Source organism: Zalophus californianus, chromosome 3 (assembly GCF_009762305.2).
Source record: "Zalophus californianus isolate mZalCal1 chromosome 3, mZalCal1.pri.v2, whole genome shotgun sequence".
NCBI lineage: Eukaryota > Metazoa > Chordata > Mammalia > Carnivora > Otariidae > Zalophus > Zalophus californianus.
The window spans coordinates 2,497,833-2,521,644 of record NC_045597.1 but is presented as its reverse complement, the minus strand read 5'-3'; positions in this window follow the sequence as shown (position 1 = coordinate 2,521,644).

The window sequence follows — 23,812 nt, the reverse complement described above, 5'->3', positions numbered from 1 at the left end:
TCTCACTCTTCCTCTTTCTGACAAATAAAATCTTTAAAAAAATAAAAACAAAACAAACAAACAAACAAAAAGATTTCGAGTTTTGAATCCCAGCCGTTTGCCTGAGATAAAACCCAGGAGAACACTGTGGCACCTGGGAGCTGAGGGCCCGGCCACGGACAGGTTGAGGGCAGCGCTCTGCCCGAATCCTGGGCCACAGGAGGGGAGATGGTCCCTTTTACGGTCAGGGCTTCCGGAACAGCAGTGGACAGCTGGGTGGACAGGGCGGGGTAACGCCATCTCCCACCCCCTGCCCACCAGCAGGGTGGGGCTTGGAAAGAAGCACAGCGCCCCCAGTGGAGGCTGGAGGAACTTACACCAAACCCCGCCCCTCTGGGCCCAGCAAGTGCGTGGTTACCAGGGCAGGTGTGACTGTGAGCCAGAGCAGGAGGACCCTTCCCCAGAGGACCAGCACAGGACTCCTGCATCACATCTACGGATCACAGAGGGCTCCAGAGTGTCAGCTTCAGTTCCAGTGGAAATAGGGCCAGACTTTCTCTCTTTTTTTTCTTTTTTTTTTTGGAATCAGACTTACAGTTTTTTGTTCATTTGTTGGTTTTGTTTCCTTTTCTAGTTTTTTGGATCAGCCTTCTTCTTCTTCTTCTTCTTCTTCTTCTTCTTCTTCTTCTTCTTTTTTTCTTTGTTCCTCCTTTCTTTCTTTTTCTTTGGAATCAGTCTTACAGTTTTTTGTTTGTCTGTTTGCTTTTTTGGTTCCTTTTCCTTTTTTCTTAGACCATGCCTTTTTTTTTTCAAATCAAGCTTATTTTAACAAACAAATCAAAGCACATCTAGTTAAAGGCGCTCCCCACTGCAAGCAAGGAGGAACTCGGCAGGGCACTGACCTGTGGGAAAGAACAGCCAAAACAGAGCAGCGGAGTGCACACAGCACACACCAGAAACACTTCCTGAAGTGCCAGGCCCTGGACAGTGTAGGACTCCTTCTTGATATAGCATTACTCTCAGGAGCAAGAAACATAACAAGGTTTCTTAACATGCAAAAGACAGAAATCTAGGCACAATGACAAGACAGAGGAATTCTCCCTGAAAGAAAGGTCGGGAAGAATTCACAACCAGGAACTTGCTGAAAACAGACATAAGCAATATATCTGAATAAGAATTTAGAACAACAGTCATTAGACTAATAGATGGACTTGAAAGGAGCATAGCAGACACCAGAGACACCCTGGCTGCAGAGTTAAAAGACCTAAAAACTAGTCAGGCCAAAATAAAAAATGCTGTAACTGAGATGCAGAACTGACTAGAAGTAATCACAGTGAGGATGGAAGAAGCAGAGGATCGAATAGGTGATACAGAAGATAAAATGTGGGAAATAATGAAGCTGGAAAGAAGAGGGAAAGAAAAGTATTAGATCAGAAATACAGACTTAGGGAACTCAGCAATTCCACAAAGCACAATAATATCCATATCATAGGAGTCCCAGAAGAAGGAGAGTGGGGGAGAAGGGCAGAACGTTCATTTGAACAAATTATAGCTGAGAACTTCCCTAATCTGGGGAAGGAAACAGGCATTCAAGTCCAAGAAGCACAGAGAACTCCCCTCAAAATCAACAAAAACAGGTTGACACCAAGACATATCATGCTGAAACATGCAAAATACAAAGAGAGAATTCTGAAAGCAGCCAGAGACATAAGGTCCTTAAGCTACATAGGTGAGCAGCAGACTTGTCCACAGAAACCTGGCAGGCCAGAAGAGAGTGGCATGACATATGTCTAACTATATGTGCTAAATGGGAAAAATATGCAGCCAAGAATACTATATCCAGCAAGGCTGTCATTCAGAATAGAAGGAAAGATGAAGAGCTTCCCAGACAAGCAAAAACTAAAGGAATTTGTGAACACTAAACCAGCCCTGCAAGAAATATTAAAGGGGACCCTTTGAGCAGAAAGAGACTTTCAAAAGACTAGAAAGGAACAAAGATGATCTACAGTAACAGTGACTTTACAGGTAATTCAATGGCACTAAATTCATATCAATAGTTACTCTAAATGTAAATGGACTAAATGCTCCAACAGAAAGACAGGATATCAGAATGGATTTAAAAAACAAAACAAAACAAAACAAAAAACAAGACCCATCAATATGCTGCTTACAAGAGACTAATTTTAGACCCAAGTCACCTCCAGATTGAAAGTGAGGGAGTAACAGCGAATATCATTCTCAATGGGGAAAAACTGAGAGCTTTCCCCCTAAGGTCAGGGACACGGCAGGGATGTCCACTATCACCACTGCTATTCAACATAGTACTAGAAGTCCTAGCCACAGCAATCAGACAGCAAAAAGAAATCAAAGGCATCTGAATCGGCAAAGAAGAAGTCAAACTCACTCTTTGCAGATGATATGATACTTTATGTGGAAAACCCAAAAGACTCCACCCCAAAACTGCTAGAACTCACACAGGAATTCAGTAAAGTGGCAGGATATAAAATCAATGCACAGAAATCAGTTGCATTTCTATACACCAACGACAAGACAGAAGAGAGACAAATCAAGGAGTCGATCCCATTTACAATTGCACCCAAAACCATAAGATACCTAGGAATAAATCTAACCAAAGAGGCAAAGAATCTGTACTCAGAAAACTATAAAATACTCATGAAAGAAATTGAGGAAGTCTCAAAGAAATGGAAAAACGTTCCATGCTCATGGAGTGGAAGAATAAATATTGTGAAGATGTCAATGCTACCTCGAGCAATCTACACATTTAAGGCAATCCCTGTCAAAATACCATCAACCTTTTTCAAAGAAATGGAACAAATAATCCTAAAATTTGTATGGAACCAGAAAAGACACTGAATAGCCAGAGGAATGTTGAAAAAGAAAAGCAAAGCTGGCGGCATCACAGTTCCAGACTTCAAGCTCTATTACAAAGCTGTCATCATCAAGACAGTATGGTACTGGCACAAAAACAGACACATAGATCAATAGAACAGAATAGAGAGCCCAGAAATGGACCCTCAACTCTATGGTCAACTAATCTTCGACAAAGCAGGAAAGAATGTCCAGTGGAGGGGTGCCTGGGTGGCTCAGTCGTTAAGTGTCTGCCCTCGGCTCAGGTCATGATCCCAGGGTCCTGGGATTGAGCCCCGCATCGGGCTCCCTGCCCTGCGGGAAGCCTGCTTCTCCCTCTCCCACTCCCCCTGCTTGTGTTCCCTCTCTCTGTCTCTCTCTGTCAAATAAATAAAATCTTAAAAAAAAAAAAAAAGAATGTCCAATGGAAAGAAGTCTCTTCAACAAATGGTGTTGGGAAAATTGGACAGCCACATGCAGAAGAATGAAACTGGACCATTTCCTTACACCACACACAAAAATAGACTCAAAATGGATGAAAGACCTTAATGTGAGACAGGAGTCCATCAAAATCCTAGAGGAGAACACAGGCAGCAACCTCTTCGACCTCAGCCACAGCAACTTCTTCCTAGACACATCGCCAAAGGCAAGGGAAGCAAGGGCAAAAATGAACTATTGGGACTTCATCAAGATAAAAAGCTTTTGCACAGCAAAGGAAATAGTCAACTAAACCAAAAGACAACCGACAGAATGGGAGAAGATATTTGCAAATGACATATCAGATAAAGGACTAGTATCCAAAATCTGTAAAGAACTTATCAAACTGAACACCCAAAGAACAAATAATCCAATCAAGAAATGGGCAGAAGACACGAACAGACATTTTTCCAAAGAAGACATCCAGATGGCCAACAGACACATGAAAAAGTGCTCAACATCGCTAGGCATCAGGGAAATCCAAATCAAAACCTCAATGAGATACCACCTCACACCAGTCAGAATGGCTAAAATTAACAAGTCAGGGAACGACAGATGTTGGCGGGGATGTGGAGAAAGGGGAACCCTCCTACACTGTTGGTGGGAATGCAAGCTGGTGCAAAGACTCTGGAAAACAGTATGGAGGTTCCTCAAAAAGTTGAAAATAGAGCTACCCTACAACCCAGCAATTGTACTACTGGGTATTTACCCCAAAGATACAAATGTAGTGATCCGAAGGGTTACATGCACCCCAATGTTTATAGCAGCAATGTCCACAATAGCCAAACTGTGGAAAGAGCCAAGATGTCCATCAACAGGTGAATGGATAAAGAAGATGTGGTACACACACACACACACACACACACACACACACACACACACACACACAATGGAATATTATGCAGCCACCAAAAAAACACCGAAATCTGGCCATTTGCAATGACGTGGATGGAACTGGAGGGTGTTATGCTGAGCGAAATAAGTCAATCAGAGAAAGACATGTATCATATGACCTCACTGATATGAGGAATTCTTAATCTCAGGAAACAAACTGAGGGTTGCTGGAGTGGGGGGGGGGTGGGTGGAAGGGAGGGGGTGGCTGGGTGATAGACATTGGGGAGGGTATGTGCTATGGTGAGCACTGTGAATTGTGCAAGACTGTTGAATCACAGACCTGTACCTCTGAAACAAAGAATACATTATATGTTAAAAAAAAAAGAAGAAGATAGCAGGAAGGGAAAAATGAAGGGGGGGAAATCGGAGGGGGAGACGAACCATGAGAGACTGTGGACTCTGAGAAACAAACTGAGGGTTCTAGAGGGGAGGGGGTGCGGGGATGGGTTAGCCCGGTGATGGGTATTAAAGAGGGCATGTACTGAATGGAGCACTGGGTGTTATACGCAAACAATGAATCATGGAACACTACATCAAAAACTAATGATGTAATGTATGGTGATTACCATAACATAATAAAATAAAATTAAAAAAAAACTAATGATGTATTGTATGGTGACTAACATAATAAAATAAAAAAAAAGAAAGTGAGGGGGTAGAGAACCATCTATCATGCTAATGGACATCAAAAGAAAACTTGTATCAGACAAACTAGATTTTTTTTTTTTAAAGATTTATTTATTTTTTTGAGAGAGTGAGAATGAGAGAGAGAGAGAGCACATGAGAGCAGGGAGGGTCAGAGGGAGAAGCAGACTCTCCGCTGAGCGGGGAGCCCGATGCGGGACTCGATCCCAGGACTCCAGGATCATGACCTGAGCCGAAGGCAGCCGCCCAACCAACTGAGCCCCCCAGGCGCCCACGAACTAGATTTTAAACCAAAGACTGTAATAAGAGATCAGGAAGGACACAATATCATATTAAAGGGGTCTATCCAACAAGAAGATCTAACAATTGTAAACATTTATGCTCCCAACATGGGAGCAGCCAAATCTATAGATCAATTAATAACAAGCATAAAGGAACTAATCGATAGTAATACAATAATAGTAGGGGACTTTAACACCCCACTCACAGCAATGGACAGATCATCTAAGCAGAAGATCAACAAGGAAACAATGGCTTCGAATGACACACTAGACCAGATGGACTGAACAGATACATTCAGAACATTTCATCCTAAAGCAACAGAATACACATTCTTCTCGAGTGCACATGTAACATTCTCCATAATAGATCACATACTGGGTCACAAATCAGGCCTCAACCTGTACAAAAAGACTGAGATCATACTATGCATATTTTCAGACCACAAGGCTATGAAACTTGAAGTCAACCACAAAAGGAAATTTGGAAAGACCACAAATACATGGAGGTTAAAGTACATCCTACTGAAGAATGAATGAAAGAAGAAATAAAGAAATACATGGAAATGGGGTGCCTGGGTGGCTTAGTCAGTTAAGTGTCTGCCTTCAGCTCAGGTTATGATCTCGGGGTCTCGGGATCAAGCCTCGAGTTGGGCTCCCATGCTCAGTACGGAGTCTGCTTCTCCCTTTCTCTCTCCCTCTGCCCCTCCCCCTGCTTGTGCTCACTCCCTCTCTCTCTCTCAAAAAAAAAAAAAAGAAAGAAAAAAAAGAAATACATGGAAGCAAATGAAAATGAAAACACAACAGTCCAAAACTTTTGGGATATGGCAAAGGTGTTCCTAAGAGGGATGTATAGAGCAATACAGGCCTACCTCAAGGAGCAAGAAAAGTCTCAAATACATAACCTAACCTTACACCTAAAGGAGCTGGAAAAAGAACAACAAATAAAGCCTAAAGCCAGTAGAGGGGAAATAATAAATATTAGGCCAGAAATAAATTATAGAGAAATAAAAAAACAGTAGAACAGATCAATGAAACTAGGAGCTGGTTCTTTGAAAGAACAAAATTGATAAGCACTTAACCAGACTTATCAAAAAGAAAAGAGAAAGGAGAACAAACTGGTGGTCACCAGAGAGGAGGTGGGTGGGGATTAAGGAGGGCACGTATGATGAAAAAAAGAAAATGAGAAAAAGAAAAAAAAGGAGGAAGGGGCCACGTCTATCTTATTTTCAGCTACTTACCTGATATCTAGAGCTGTGATTAACACATAGTAGAACTTCAATACCTGTTTAACAGAAGAGTGAACAACAACAAAAAAAGAAGTTGAATTTTGGGAAGTTCCTTGAGATATCAAAAGGTTTTAAAGCCCATGCCTAAAAAGATTATAGATTATTACAAAACTTAATTCTTAATATTCTTTTAATATTGAGAGGATTCAACATTAAGTAATCAAAGACCTAATAAAGATGAAACATAGAAACTTTGTTTTTCTAGGCAGATTAAAGATAAAGAAAAACCTCTGTTTACCATTTAGACCAATCTAAGAAAACTCATTTTATCAGAGAAAAGACCCAAATTCCAATCTTACACAGGTGTACTTCTGATATTAAAGCTCATTCATTCTAATAAGGTGACCTTTTAAAAAAATATATGCGGTCCCTCCCTTTTCCTCCCGGTCATCTCCCGTGTTGAGATATACTCACCGAGACAAGGACATCCGGGGGGTCCTGCGTGGCTCTGCGTCCTTGCGCTGGGCGCTGTGACGCCGGCCAGCGTCCCCACCGGGAAGGAAGGACTCCCAGCTGTGGGAACGCTGCCAACCAGCCTCAGATCTCAGGTTCCGGCAGCAATCGCCTCAACTGAAGACAGCTGCCTTGCTAAGGGCATGCCCTCTTCCCAGATGGTCACAACCAAGGACTGTTGTGAAAGTGCAGCCCTTTGGGCCAATTCAGGGTGATTCTGAAGGGCAATCCGGCTTTTGGGACTCCTCGGAATCAGCTAAGGCTCCTGTTGATGCCATATCCCTGCTCAACTTCTGCCCGATCTTGCTCTCTAACCCCATACCCTCTCTTCGCCAGGTGTGGGTCCCTCCCTCATACACTACCTAGTGATCTCCACAGTCTCAGTCCCGGTCACACACAAAATCCCTTTCCAAAGATTCCCTCCAGGGGCGCCTGGGGGGCTCCGTCGTTGAGCGTCTGCCTTCGGCTCAGGTCATGGTCCCAGGGTCCTGGGATCGAGCCCCGCGTCGGGCTCCCTGCTCCGCGGGAACCTGCTGCTCCCTCTCCCACTCCCCCTGCTTGTGATCTCCGTCTCTCTCTGTCTCTGTCAAATAATAAAATCTTAAAAAAAAACAGACCAAAGATTCCCTTCTCACAAACCTTCTACAACTTTTATATTCATTCAGATTATGTCCTAAGTTTTCCCCTCTTTATTTATTTATTTTTAAAGATTTTATTTATTTGACAGAGAGAGAGAGACCCAGCGAGAGAGGGAACACAAGCAGGGGGAGTGGGAGAGGGAGCAGCAGGCTTCCCGCCGAGCTCCATCCCAGGACCCTGGGACCATGACCTGAGCCGAAGGCAGTCGCTTAACAGACTGAGCCACCCAGGCGCCCCCTAACTTTTCCCCTCTTTAAATAACCAGCCTGGCTGTCCTTCACACAGCTGTTTCCATTGTTATCTCCAGTAGTCTTTAAAAAAAAAAAAGAGAGATATTTTCCCAGATCATGTGAACTCGTAAAACGTTTGGGTTCGTTCCTCTGTCTCTGAGTTGCAGAATGCCTGATTCTTACAAGCGCTTACCTGTAAGCCAACTAAACAGAGCCCTTTCACAAGTTAGCAACAGCACCTGGAGGAAGAGAAAATCTCATTTACAACGAACTTGGACACACACACAAATACACAAACAAGATGCAAACAGAAAGGCCCAATTTCCAAATATCCCCCTTTTACAATACCGATCTAATTGCAAGATGGTATTATAATTTATAGATCTCTTAATTGGTCATTTTTCTCCAGAGTCTAATGAATATTGTGGCCAAGCAGTGTTGCAACAAAGATTGCCCAGCGCAGGAGAATACAACTGGAGGGACAGCGAGTGGGGACAAACTGCCATTTCCCATTTTCCAGCTGGATCTGGGTGGTTTTAGTCACCTACCGAAACCTGCAGGAACAAGCAAACCACATGAAGCCAGAGTACCTCTGGGAGCCTTGGTTCCTCCTCAAAATGTGAGGCTTCCCCCCGGAACCAGAGGGCTTCCCAGTTTCTAGTTCCTCCCTAAAAGTCCGAGTTTCACGGACTGAAGCCCCCGGCTCCTTCCTCAGCCTCCTCCTGAGCTAGAAAAGGCGGCTGGAGCACCCCGGGGCCCTGTCCCCTGTCGGGAGGGGCCCGACGGGAAGCCGCCCAGGAGCCGAGCCCAGCTGGAGGCCGGAGGAGGCTCCCGCGCGCTCGCTCAGCAAGGCCTCACCTGCTGAAACCAGAGACTGCGTCGGGGCCCCAAGGGGGAAACGGGGCGCCAAAGGTCAGCGATGGCCTGTGTCGCCCGAGAGCCCAGGCGTCCCCAGATGGGCCGTGAACCCCACCAGCAGGTCCTGGCCGGCTCCCCAACCTGCCTCAGCCAAGTCCGGCGGCCTGGGGCCTGCGAGACCATCCCGAGGCCTCAGTGTGCGGCCAGCAAAGGGTTTCTGCGCCTCCCCAGGAGCAGAGGAGGGGACCCGTCCAGGCCCTCTGGCCACTTCTGGCTTCAAGAACTGGGCCATCATTTCAGCGGGGGGGCCATTTCCCAGGTCACAGTTTCCCTGTTCCCACTGCGCTTTCCCTGAGAACACCCGGGCTCATCCAGGCTGTGGCGTGGGGACCGGCTGGTGGAGGGATTACCCATCTTTGTCTCCATCACCATGGTTCCCTAACTTTCTTCTTCCTCAGGTTGCCTCGGGGATATTGCATTTTGTTTCTGAAATCCGGTGGGCAAATATTAGTCTTTCCAAAATGACTGTATCTGTTTTTTTTTTAAGATTTTATTTATTTATTTGAGAGAGAGAATGAGAGAGAGAGAGAGAGAGAGAGAGAGCGAGAGAGCGAGCATGAGAGGGGGGTAGGGTCAGAGGGAGAAGCAGACTCCCCGCTGAGCCGGGAGCCTGATGTGGGACTCGATCCCAGGACTCCAGGATCATGACCTGAGCCGAAGGCAGTCGCTTAACCAACTGAGCCACCCAGGCGCCCTCTGTTTTGTTTTTTTAAGATTGTATGTATGTATGTATGTATTTAAGAGAGAGCACACATGAGCGAGGGGAGGAATGGAGGGAGAGGGAGGAGCAGTTCGGCTCCGAGCACAGAGCGGTCATGGGGCTCGATCTCACAACCCTGAGATCATAACCTGAGCGGAAATCAAGAGTCTGACGCTTAACCAGGGGCCCCACTATTTCTGGTTTTATTGATCAAATCTGTGGCCATTTTCATTTCTTTGATTTCTTCTATTATCAATGTAACTTTCTTCTTTCTCTGGGTTTATTTTGTTGTTTTTCACCGCTTTTGTTATTTATTTATTTATAGTTCCCCTTCCAGTTGTATCGAGGTATAATTGACAAAAATGTATGTATTTAAAGCATACAACCTGATGATTTGACATATGTATATTTTATAAAATGATGACCATAATCAGGTTAATTAACACATCACCTTGCATAGTTCTTTTATAATTTTGTGTGTGTGTGGCCAAGAATGCTTCACTTCTACTCTCTTAGCAACTTCGAGGACATACCACAGTATTATTAACTCTAGTCACTGTGCTGTTCATTAGGTGCCCAGAGCTTATTCATCTTATAACCTTTGACCAGAATCTCCCCATCTCCCCTACCCCCCAGCCCCTGGTAATCACCATTCTCCTCCCTGTTTCTATGAGTTCAGCTTAAAAAAATATTCCACATGGGGCGCCTGGGTGGCTCAGTCATTGAGCGTCTGCCTTCGGCTCAGGTCATGGTCCCAGGGTCCTGGGATCGAGCCCTGCATCCGGCTCCCTGGCTCGGCGGGAAGCCTGGTTCTCCCTCTCCCCCTCCCCCTGCTTGTGTTCCCTCTCTCGCTGTGTCTCTCTCTGTCAAATAAATAGATAAAATCTTAAAAAAAAAATTCTACACATAACTGAGATCATGTCTTTCTCTGGCTTCTCTGACTTAGCTTTCCTTCTTTCCTATGGCTGAGTAACATTCCATTGTGCATAAATACGTCTTCTTTACCCATTCATCTGTCAACAGACAGGTTATTCCCATATCTTGACTCTTGTGACTAATGCTGCAATGAACACAGGGGTGGAGATACCTCTTCGAGATCCTGATTTCATTCCCTTCAGATATATACCCGGAGGTGGGATTCATGGGTCATAGGGTAGGTCTATTTTTATAGCCTTGAGGACCCTCCACGCTGTTGTCCGCAGCGGTTGCATCCCTGTCCGCCGGCGCACGAGGGCTCCTACCTCTCCCTCTCCACGTCCACGTCAGCATCTATCTCGTCTTCTTGTTATTGGCCATCCTAACAGGTGTGAGGTTGATCTCTCATTTAGCTTTGATTTGCATTTCCCTGATGATGAGTGAGGTTGAGCACCTTTTGTGTACCTGTTAGACATTTGCATGTCTTCTTTGGAAAAAATGTCTATCAGATCCTTTGCCAATTAAAAAAAATTTTTTTTGCTATTGAGTTGTATAAGTTCCTTATATATTTTAGTATTTTTTATTTTTATTTTTTTAGATATATATATATAAGATTTTATTTATTTATCAGAGAGAGAGAGAGAGAGACAGAGGCAGGCAGAGGGAGAAGCAGGCTCCTTGCTCAGCAAGGAGCCCGATGTGGGACTTGATCCCAGCACCGTGGGATCATGACCCGAGCAGAAGGCAGAAGCTTAACCGACTGAGCCACCCAGGCATCCCATATATATTTTAGTATTGACCCCTTACCAGATATATGATTTGCAAATATTTTCTCCCATTGTGTAGGTTGCCTTTTCATCTCCTCGATGATTTCCTTTGTTATGCAAAAAGCTGTTTCGTTTCAGGTACTCTCCTGTGTTTACTTTTTGCTTTTGCTGCTGGTGCTTTTGGTGTCATACCCAAAAACTCACTTCCCAGGCCAGCATCAAGGAGTTACACAGCCGCTATACTTCTTCAGTAGTTAACTCAGGACTTCGGTGTTGCATACCCAGCAAGGCCTGAGGTTAGAGAACATCTTCATCTCCTCTGTAACAATGCAGCACCGCCTATATACATTGTTGCCCGGGACTGCGGGATTATTGTCCCTCACGAAGTAGACATTATTCTTGTTTCCTATGGCCAATACCTGTCTCGATTTGCCTTCATGTTCTTTCCTGCCCTTGCTTACCACACTTCCTGCACCTCCGAAGTTCTCTCTGGGATTTTTTTTTTTTTTCTGCCTTAAGTTCTGACTTTAGGGTTCCCTTTAGTGAAAATCTGTTGGTGGTTTACCCTTTCAGATTCAGCCTAAGAATTTATACATTTTATTTTCATCTTTATAAGACTGTTGCTCAGGTAAGAATTCTCAAGTGACAGGTTTTTCTCTCAACACTTTGAGATAATCTTCCTCTGACTTTTGACTTCTGCTAGGACACAGAAGTCAGTCGTATGTCCGGCTGTCTTTCCTTTGTGGTGACCCACTGTTTCCTTCTGGCGGCTTATAAAATATCTTTCTTCTGATTTCTGTAATTATACTTTGGTCTGTCTAGTGTTGTTTTCCAGATGTTCTTGGGGGCCCCTGAGCTTCATTGATGTGAAGATGGTAGCTCTCCACAGTATTACAAGCTACGTAGTCAGCACGCCTCCTAACTTAGCTGTTCCCTGTGCCTTCTGTCCCCGTCTGCAACTCTGATCACGTAGAGATCCAGGTTCTCACGCTAGTTTTCATTCTCTTAATTTCACTAGTAGATGTATTTCCTTTCTTTGTCTACGTGCATTACATTCTAGATCATTTCTTTGGCTCTATCTCCCAGGTCATGAATTCTCTTTACAATAACATGGAGTCTGCTCTTTATTCTACGTTAGTTTTTAAATTTCAATTATATTTTTCATTTCTGAAAGTCTTAACTTGGTTATTTAGAAGACTTCCTTGTTCTTTATCAGATCATTAACCTTTTATTTTAAAATCATTTTAAACATAGTTGTTCTATAATCTATGATGTGGGAAACAAAGGCAGAAGAAAAATTATTAAATTTCCTTGCTACCTATAGCCCACTGACAGGCCCTTGAAACAGGCAGAGGGACCTTCCTCTAGGAGCCCAGCTGCCTCGATGTTGACACTTTGCAAAGGGCCAAAGGCAACCTTAGCCCAACCCCCAGGACCCTGCAAGTCTACCTTAACATATACAAATTCTTTTGGAAACTTCCTTTATCTCTACCTCCCAAGACACAGGTTGGCAATCATCCTTCAGCCATATGACCCACGGATATACATCTGAAGGGTCTCATGACTGAGGGTTTACTAAGCAGTAATAAGTGAACTTTCCCAACAATAGCTAGCCCCTCAGGGTCCTGGAAGTCTTATTTCCAAAATACCTGGGAGGCTTACGCTCTTCCTAACCCCCTCCCAACTTGAAACTATATAATGGGCCGCTCCTCATGACCCCCGGTGCCGCTCTTTCTGCCCACGGGCCCTGTCCCTTTCTGCCCTGCCTTTCTGCACCGAAGATGTCAAGAATTCTTTCATGGCCGTTGGCTTCAAACCCTAACGTCTTTCCTACATCAATCTGTAATTCTATATTCTATGTAATTCATAGTGCGATAGTTCTAGTATCTGAAGTCTTTGAAGATTTTATGTTCCTGTCATTCTCAGTTGTAGTACCTTGTTTCCTTATTGTTGTTGTTTTAATATTTTATTTATTTGACAGAGAGAGAAAGAGAGAACACAAGCCTGGGAAGAGGGAGAGGGAGAAGCAGGCTTCCCGCCGAGCAGGGAGCCCGATGCGGGGCTCGATCCCAGGACCCCGGGATCATGACCTGAGCCGAAGGCAGACGGTTAATGACTGAGCCACCCAGGCGCCCCCTTGTTGTTTTTAAAAATAAATTAATTAACTGCTGCCTTTTACTGTGAAACAGCTAATCCCTTTGGAAGTGGGTCAATAGGAATTCTTGACGCTCCAGCTGATGGTGAGTTCCTCCACTGGGGATTTTTTTTTTCCTCTGCCGACTCACCAGCAACCTGGAAACCAAGTTACATTAAAATTGCAGCGTAGGGGTTTTCAAACCGTACAACAACTAGTGTAATTTCACACCACAAACACACATAAAAGGGAGGACATTTTCAAATTTCTGACCAAGGTTGAGAAAGGCGACTTTCCTCGCTGTCCTGTTGCGCAGGGCAAACTGATTCCCCATTCTAGCTTTCTGAGGATGGACGGTGCTAGACTTCCTCGCTGGGGTGGGCTCTGGGCTAGAGCCTCCAGAGCCTTCGTGAGGCCTGCGAAAGGTGGGCGCTCTGCCTGGGCTCTGTCTCCTCCTGCCCACTCCGCACCTTCCACCCCGCCCAGCCCTGCAGGGAGAAACCCAAGGCTCCAGAGTTTGGCCTGAGGGGAAAGACATTTTTGGCACCAACAAGGATTTCTCCTTTCATTTTGGTTTTGGCCTGTGGATTTTTTTTTTTTTCCTAACTTCATGCCATTTCAGCAATGCATTTAAAAAGCATTTTTTAACATAGTAATCACTTCAAACCTAAGGGTTTTCCAGGAGATCTACCCTGCCATATGACTGGAAATGGGTCTTATCAACTCCCTTCTGTCCATTAAACATTGAGTTCCAAGAGGCCAGGAACCACGATTGATTCATTTTTATATCCTGGGACCTGCCACATGTTAGTGTATGCCCAGGAAATATCATTGGAATGAATGCCAAGAACAATCATTGCAAGTTCAAGTAATTGGTTTGAAATTCTGAGTACAATCAAAGCAATTTCCTTTCTGAAATCTCTTAAGGCTGTAATTCAACACCACAGTACGGATTAGAGGTCCCTGGGAAGCTGGTTATCCCTGTGAACCTCGTTTTAATCAAATTAGCGGGGAACTTGCCCAGTTGTACTTTAATTTGTATCACATGGACAGCAGAGAAGTTTCTGTTGTAGACAAATTGCACAGTTAGTGGAATCAGATTCCCAAGGTTTAGAAAAATATCCTCACCATGAAAACGTTGCAACTCCTGCTACCTTCCCGTGATACTTCTCATTCTCCCGCGGGTACTGACACTTGCCACCATCGTGGGATTATCTGATCGATCCACTCCTTCATAGTGCAGCCTTCATCTCTCCAGTCAGCTTTTTTGGAATATGTGTTGTCTGTTCTGGGGTAAATACGGGTTCCAGGGAGGCATGTTGCTGACTCAGTGTTCTCCCAGTCAGGGGCCAGTGTTAGTCACTGTGATACAGTGAAGAGTAAGCAGCCATAGGAATTCGTACTGGTCCCAGCGGCCGCACAATGCAGAGGGTGATCCCTGTGTTTGGAGCAGCCGGGAAGGGTTCACTGGAGGAGGCTGCCCTGTCGAGGCTGGGGTGAGGGCTGAGATACGAGGGCCCGGCCAGGGGGTAGAGGTCAGCACGCGGCCCCACCTCCCCGTCCAGTGCCCCCACCGCTCCATCCAGTCGGCGCATCCGGTGTCCTCCAGCTGTGAAGCCCCAGGCTCTTACTGCTCACGGGCCCCCGAGGACTCTCAGTGTGTTCTGACCCTTGTCCAGGACAGTGTTCACCGGCTCTTCCCAGGTGACACTTGCCCAGTGACCTGTGTCTCTGGGCCTCACTCTTCCTGGACCCCAGTGCCCGCCCCCCCTCCCCCCTCCCTTGCTTCCTTAATGTCCTACAGGGTTTGAATTCGTTCCTTGCTATAGCTTTCTTCTTACGAGAACTAAGTTGAAAGTTAACATTCTAAATACGTGCAGACTCAAGGTGCCACGGTCTCTGTTTAGAGATGTGGGTGATAAAATTTAATACAAACCAAGAGAAAACACAGACAAATACCCCGAACACGTTTCTTTCCTCATGAGCGTGCCCCTCCTGTCTTATTTACCCAGCCTCTTTCCTCAACTTGCATTTCTTTCTTTTTTTTTTTTAAGATTTTATTTATTTATTTGAGAGGGAGAGTGAGCATGAGCAGGGGAAAGGGCAGAATGAGAAGGATAGAAGCAGGCTCCCCGCGGAGCAGGGAGCCCAACACGGGGCTCGACCCCAGGACCCTGAGATCATGACCTGAGCCGATGTCAGATGCCTAACCGACGGAGCCCCCCGGGCGCCCCAACAGCTTGCATTTCTTACATCCTGAATTGAAATACAGGCTGCACATTAACTCCTTTAGTATTTCAGCAGACTCCGAGGTGCATCGTGACTCCCCCGCCCTGGCCAGAGCTGCCCAAAACTATACACTGAGGTGCAGGAAGGAAATATTACAATACTTAGGATTTACCTTTGTCATCTTTTAAAAACCGCTACTTTTTAAGTTTTGTAATATGTACACTAGTATCTTCCCTGCATGTAATTTGTAAGTACGCATAGACAAGGGCACAGGCGCAAACACCGTGTGTGCTGCCGGTGAACGGCGGAGACGGCTCGGAGAAGACTGGTTTGTTCATTCCTTTCTCAAGCCAAGATGCTTCTGGCATTAAGGGTCCTCCCCCAGGCAGCTGCATCCGTCTCCTTGGTCAGTCCTGCCTAACATAAGATTCAAAGCCTTATGTTGCTAATATTTTGCGTTAAATGTCTCTCTGTCCTTCTGACTTTGTTTTCCAATGCCAAGAACTTTCAGGCTGCTTTGTAAGGATGGAGGTTCCCGGTAGGTGGTAGGGGAGACGTTCTGAGAAAAGCAGGACTTGGCAGTTCCTTCCTCAATAGACTGAGGTGGACTCTGTGGGGCCGTTCAGACCAAGGGTCTTTGCTGCCTGCTAGACCTCCGGGTGGGGGCCTCCTCCACTAGGCTAACCGGTCCTGTCTAGCCACAACTCATCTGGAAACCTCTTAAGTGCCTACGCTTCTGTTTCAGAGACCCAGAGGTTTTAAAATCCCACCTCTACTTAGAAAAAAAAAAAAAAAAGCTTATACAATTACAAAGCCCAGTCCTGTTCTTCTTTGTCAGCTCAGTGAGAAACACATGACTGCCTTTTACACGTTTAATATCAAGGTCGACTTCTTTAGGGGCGCCTGGGGGGCTCAGTCGGATGGGTATCTGCCTTCGGCTCGGGTCCTGATCTCAGGGTCCTGGGATCGAGCCCCGCAGCAGGCTCCCTGCTCCGCGGGGAGATTGCTTCTCCCTCTGCCTCTGCCCCTCCCCCTGTTTGTGTTCTCTCTCTCTCTTTCTGTCAAATAGATAAAATCTTAGGGGAAAAAAAAGTCTGCCTTCTTTATTATGCATCCTTGCTTCATAATTCAAAATGAATTTCACGGCCCCTTCTATGTTAGTAGTGTTGGTAACCTAGGTTTCTCACTTCATCTGAAGAGTAGTGTGATTGTGATAGTCTCTCCTGAAGTTCTGTAAAGGGCTAACGAAACTTCCTTCATCATTTTAAAAATGTGCTTAGAACAGAGACATCTGCTTTAAGGCCATCACCCTACCACTCCACGGAAAAGACATCTTGGAGTCTTGACCCTTTGATACTTTATGGTTTGAAATTTGTATCCAATTAAGAAAACTGAGTTCCTTAGGTGCATTTCCAACACGAGTCATTTCTAAATGAGTTGTCTGGTATTTCGAACAGGTTGAATGTTGCCGAGTTTTATTTGACAAGGAGGAAGTGTGGCCACTAAGACACTACGCATGGATGTGGCATGTGACCCTTAGGTGCCCCCCCGCCCCTTCCTCTCCTTGCCTCCACCCCTCCTTTTGCAAACACATGCAGGGGGACTTCCAGTAACAGTTCTTGGGTTTCCCACTGTCTGTGAATCTCTCTACTTTCCTCCTACCATTTTGCTGGGTCCTTCTTTGGTGAAGTTGGTGCAGTTTTCAGTCAACCAGGAGATGCTTATCATGACCCAACCATAGGACCCAACGCTTGGGGTCTGTGAGTCCTGACAGTGGGGCTCTGGCACCTGGAAAGCTGCCTCGGTAGGTGCCTTAAGTAACCAGGTCATGGGTCCCCAGTCTGAGCCACTCAGGCAGTGGTTTCTGGGGCAGCTGCCCTTGGGCGCAGAATTGCAGCATGGCGTCTGAAGCCACCCAACGGTGCTGGGCCTCTGCCACTTCCCAGCTGGCTTCCTCACCAAAGACTTGGTGTTTTAACTGAAAATGGGGAGAATGAATAATGATTGTTCACTGGACAAGTTGCCTGTGTAATCTATTTTTTTTCCAAAGATTTTATTTATTTGACAGAGAGAGACACAGCGAGAGAGGGAACACAAGCTCGGAGAGTGGGAGAGGGAGAAGCAGGCTTGCTGCTGAGCAGGGAGCCCGATGCGGGGCTCGATCCCAGGACCCCGGGATCATGACCTGAGCCGAAGGCAGACGCTTAACGACTGAGCCACCCAGGCGCCCCGCCTGCGTAATCTAATAGGCAACCATGGCGCCTGGTCTTGGCCGTTCTGTGAGGCGGACCAACCCCAGGGACCCCCTTCCCTACTCTCTCCTCATTCTTCCAGGTGCCCAGAGCAGTGTTCATGGCTCATGGTTGCCATGGTAGCATCCGCCCAACCTGCCCTCTGGGAGCTGCCCCAACACACTCCATGACCCTCCTTCTCCTCCTAAGCCCCCGCCCCTGAAAAACTTCTCATCCTCAATGTCTTTCCTTTACAGTCTTACTTTCAGATTTTTCACCCAAAGAGCTCATTTAAATGCAATGAATTTCTAGATCAGGGAAGAGGTATCTTTGAGTACGGGGGAGAGGATATGACCTTCCATTGGCCTTCAAAGGACCCTGTATCAGCTTCTTCAGCCCTTGGGTTTCAGGCAGATCAGGGTCTGCTGCATTCATAGTTCCCAAATCCTATTTAGCTAGACTCCTATTTCTGATTTAGTTAGCTAACTTCTGGTTACTAAGTCCTAGCTAAGTCTAGCTAGTTAGAATTTTATTTTAACAAGCTCAGAGACACTTCCAAGTTACCTCCCTGAAGTCACCCTCTGATGGGGGGTGGTAAGTGGATACAGTCAGTAGAGAGAGAGGTTCGGTGTTGTGTCTCAAACCTTGAGGTGTGCTTCCTGATTGTCCCACAACAGCACTTCCAAAAATTTTCTTAAGGAAATAATTAGAGATGTCTGGAAAGATTTACATATAAAGATATGCATTGCAACTTTCATTGTAATTTATGTTACTGTTTATAACCATTTAAAATAAAAGTTAGAGGGGTGCCCGGCTGGCTTAGTCAGTGGAGTGTGTGACTCTTGATCTCAGGGTTGTGAGTTCGAGCCCCACGTTGGGTGTAGAGATTGCTTAAAAATAAAATCTTAAAAAAAAATAAATAAAATTAAAACCTAACGTAAACCAGAATCTACTCTTACACTGTATGTTCACCAAGTGGAATTAAAAACTTAAAAATAAAATAAAACAAATGAAATATTTAATAATAGGAAAATGATGTAAAAATTTATGTTTAACTGGATGATGGGAATACTTCACAGTCATTGAGAATTTCTATTTGGAGGACGCTTAAAGATATGGAGAGGTGTACATAACCTAACATTTTTAAAAAATGATAAAACCATATGTAAACATTTTCATTTCCAGGTGGAATTTTCAGTTTGTTTACCTACCTCTCTTTTCTCCTGAAGACCAATTTAAATGACCATAAAAACATGAAAATAACATTTTTTTTAAAGATTTTATTTATTTATTTGAGGGAAAGTGAAAGCGAGAGAGATCACAGAGGGAGAGGGAGAAGCAGACTCGCCTCTGAGCAGAGAGCCTGATGCAGGACTCGATCCCAGGACCCTGGGATCATGACCGGAGCCAAAGACAGACGCTTAACCGACTGAGCCACCCAGGCGCCCGAAAATAAAATTTTTAAAAAGATTTATTTATTTATTTGAGAGGGAGAAAGAGAGAGCATGTGGGAGCAGGGGGAGAGACAGAGGGAGAGCGAGACAAGCACACTCCTGCGGAGCAAGGAGCCACGGATCCTAGGACCCCAAGACCATGATCTGAGCAGAAATCGAGAGTCAGACACTTAACCGACTGAGCCACCCAGGTGCTCCTGAAAATAAAATTTTAACCTTCATCTGTAAAGTGATCCCATGAGAAATAACCGGATGTGTGAGATCAATGATCAGAGATCTTGGCCCAGTGAAAGGAATGAAGGTAGCAGAGAATTGTACAGGCACTAACTAGTATTCTTAGGGAAATTTGAGCAGATATTTTTCACGCTAAAACAAGAACAAGTAGCTATAAACAAAATGAGCCACCACAAAGTTTCAAATGAAACCCAGCAATTCTACTACCTCCAGGCCTTTATCTTACGGATGGATTTACACATTGCAACAGCTGTGTAGTGGTGATCGGAAGGCTAGCAGCCCGTTTGCTGCAGCAGAAGATTCAATATAACATAAGTATCCATACACTGAAATAATACACAAGTATAATAACCAAAAGAACGTGGGAGACCTTTGCTTAGGGACAAGGAAAAATCTCTAAGATATATTCCTGAATGAAAAAGAACACATTGTATATTATTCCAAATGGGTAAAAATAAATCTGTGATGTTTGTGTCTGTAATGGAAAGATATATGGGCAGAGAAAGCACTGCGAATCTAGATATCAGCATGTAATCTTAAACTTTGGGTTTGTAGTCTGATACTATATTATTTTACTGCTCAAACTGTTCTAGCTTTGGCCGTGGAGAGCTCTTTCCGGTTGGCTCCTGTATCCCTCTGATATGTCTTCATCCTTTTGGGTTGTTTTTTTTTTTTTTTCAGCAGTCTTTACTGTTGGCACTCCTAGAAGCTCCAGGCTCATCTTGTCCTTTCCCAGCCTCAGAATCGGTTATTTTCCAGGGAGCCTGATTCCTTTTCCTGGAGAATTATATTCAGACACCAAGAGCTGGGGGCTAGGTGTGCTTGTTGCTATTTGTTATCACTCTTTGTAGGATCTCTTAGCAGATGAAGCTAGGAAATATATGTATATATACTAACCCCAGTACACACACATATCTGTGATTTCTGTATTCTGTATCTGTATGTATAGTAAACTGAACACGAATCCATATTGCTCTAAAGAAATGATTGGCAGGGCACCTGGTGGGCTCAGGCAGTTAAACGTCCGACTCTTGATTTCGGCTCAGGTCATGATCTCAGGGTCGTCAGATCGAGCCCCAGGTCTGGCTCCGTGCTCGGCAGGGAGTCTGTTGGTCCCTCTCCCTCTGTTCTGCCCCCTCTGCCCACCCTCTGCTCATGCTGTCTCATTCTCTCTCAGATAAATAAATAAAATCTTGAAAAGAAAACTATTGGCTGAATAAATAAAGAAGGAGAGAGAACAAATCTTCTTATAGAATAATTCCAAATGATACATGCAGATACTTCCCCTCTAGAAGGTGGAGCCTAATCTCCCCACCCCCGCCCCCGGAGGGTGGGCTGGACTTAGCAGCTTGCTTCCCAAGAATAAAGTCTGGAGACCGGAAAATGGTAGCCTTATTGTAGAGAAGTCTGGGATCCAGGTTAACGTGACCAGTTCCTGTTCGTGTTGATGGCATGTACCCCTGATTTGATGTGGGGAGAAAGGACACTTCACCTTCAATGTTCTTCCAGCAAAACTCTACAACTCTAAACACAATAAAAACATCAGAGAAACCCAAACGGAGGGACAGTTGACAACATACCTGCCAGTGCTCCCCAAACTGTCAAGGTCATGGAAAACAAGGAAAGACTAAAGAATTGCCACAGACCAGAGGACATTAAGGACATATGATATGATGACTGCATGCAATGTGGGGTCTGGATGGGGCCTCAACACAGAAAAAGGACATCACATGAAAACTGGTGACATCCAAATAAAATCTGGAGTGTGGTTATGGTTAACGCTCTTTAATCTCTTCATTTTGACAAATGTACCATAACTGTGTGAGATGTAGACATTAGCGGATCCTGGGGGAGGGGCAGACAGGACTCTTCTATCTTTGCACCCGCCTCTATGAATCTAAAGTTACTGTAAAATAAAAACTGGTTTAAAAATATAAATCTCCATTTTAGACTACACTGGGTTAAGAATAAGAAGAATTAAACAAAGGAAAGCATGGTGCTTTGTAATTCTAATGGGAACACTATCCAGTGAAGTTATGACGGTTATCAGGCTTAATGAATCACAAATGTAGCATCTCCCTTCCCCTCTTCTTGCTCGAGGATTCGGCTGGTGTGGCTGGTGCATTTGCCGGGGCTGGAGCTGATAATGCAGTGGGACAGCCAGCAAGTTTGTTAGAGCTGGCCCGGGGAGGGCACCTGGGTGGTTGAGCAGCAGCTCTCTGCCGAAGCGATGATCTGAGCCGCCAGGAGGTTTGATACAGTGGCACAGAGCAAATACGTGAGAATAATCAGAGCCATATTCCCAACTCTTAAGAGGATTACAAATATGAAGAGGGGAAAGCAGATAACCTCTCTTGTATTGAATTAGAGTTAATTATTCAATACGAACTTATGGTTTTTCTTTTTTTAAAATTTATTTCTTTTATTCATTTGAAAGAGAGAGAGCAGAGGGGAGGGTCAGAGGGAGAGGGAGAAGCAGACTCCCCACGGAGCAGGGAGCCCGATGAGGGGCTCGATCCCAGGACCCTGGGATCATGACCTGAGCTGAGGCAGACACTTCACCAATTGAGCCACCTAGGCGCCCCCAAACTCATGGTTTTTCATACGTGTATAGAAATTAATCTAGATGTGTGTGTGTGTGTGTGTGTGTGTGTGTGCGCGCTTCCCAGTTCTGTGCACTCAAGGTCTAGAAGCAGTGACCTGCACGCAGCAGTGAGCAGGCGTAGCGGCCACTGGTTTCTAATCCAGTTCTCCACTGAAAGGAACCAGTGAAAAATGTCTGACTGCAGGCGGCACAGGGAAACACGCTGCTCCTGGAACATCCCTTGTGTCAGGACGTAAGGAAGCGCCAAAGATGTGGGGAACATGTCAGACGAAACTTCTCTGCACCATCTCTGAGCATCACGATAGATATGGATGGTAACTGGGTAAAATAAGGATCCGTGGATATCCTTCTGACATGGACGGATAAGTAAGTACAGCAGAACCCCAGCCAGCTAAAGTAGAACAACTGATGGAATTAGAAAATCAACATTTGGCTTTCGTCATGGTAACAGACAAGAATCATCAGTGAGAAAGAGGACAAATACACAGTTTCAGAGCATTCACATGCAATCATCTTTCCAGTGGAGAAACCGGGCAGACAGCATCTTCACCAGGTGATTCAAGTTAACATCACTAGCGATGAGACAAAGGGACATTGTGAGCCTCCTGAGAACACAGTGTCCCTTTTGTCGTATTCTTACCGAAAATACATAGTCTGAATATGATCAGCAGGAAATATCAGACGAAGCCAAGTTTAGGAACATTCTGCAAGGTAACTGGGCTGTTCTCGCCACCATTATCAAGGTTATTAAAGACAAATAGTGAGGGACTGGGGCGCCTGGGAGGCTCAGTCGTTAAGCGTCTGCCTTCAGCTCAGGTCCTGATCCCAGGGTCCTGGGATCGAGTCCCGCGTCGGGCTCCCTGCTCGGCGGGAAGGCTGCTTCTCCCTCTGCCTCTGCTCCCCCTGCTAGTGCTCTCCCTCTGTCTCTATCAAATAAATAAATAAAATATTTTTAAAAAAGACGGAGGAACTGGTCCAGAGTGAGGGACACTGAGGAGACGGTCACACGCGGTGTGTAGTCCAGGTGGACGCTGCCCCTCAAAGGACATTACTGGGGTAGCCGGAGCAATTTGAAGGGAGTCTGCGGATCAGATGGTAGCACCGCACCGATGCTAATCTCCGGATTTGGCCGGTTTTATTGTGCTTACATAGGAGAGTGACCTTATTTTTAGGAAATACTTCTTAAGTATTCAGGGGAACTAAGACAGCACATCCGCAACTTCCCCCCAGATGGTAGAGAAAATAATAATACAGAAATATAAATAGAAGGAGAGAAGGAATAAGGCAAATATGGTAATACATTGATAACTGGGGAATCAAGGCAAAAGATATATAGGTATTCTTTGTTTCTTACAGTTTTATAGTTTGAAATCATTCCAAAATAAAATAAAAATTAATAGTTAAAATAGTTAAAATGAATAAAAAAGTGAAATAAAATAAAACTCATTAAAGAATAGAACAAAGAGCTTAAAAATAAAATAGTTAAGTAAAATTAGTTAAAAATAAGTAAAAATTAAAAATAAGATTTACGTTTTTTCAAAAGCATCAAATTTATAAGGTAAAACTTTAAGAGATGCAAGAGGAAATTGAAATACAATATAGGAGCCTTCAGCTTTTATCCACATGAGATCAGATGGACAGAAAGTGAGTTTTAGGATGTGACAATCCTGAACAGCAGAATTAATGAGGTCCGTCCCATCCTCATATGTCAAACTTTGTATCTTGAAACAGAAAAACCTTCTTTCTAGTGTTTGCTGATGAGTCATAAATTTGACTATATTTATTAATACACAAAGCAAACGTCAATAGAATAGATCTAACATCAGTTCTATCAACCAGTTTGGGCTACTTAGGTGGATGGGTTATGAACATT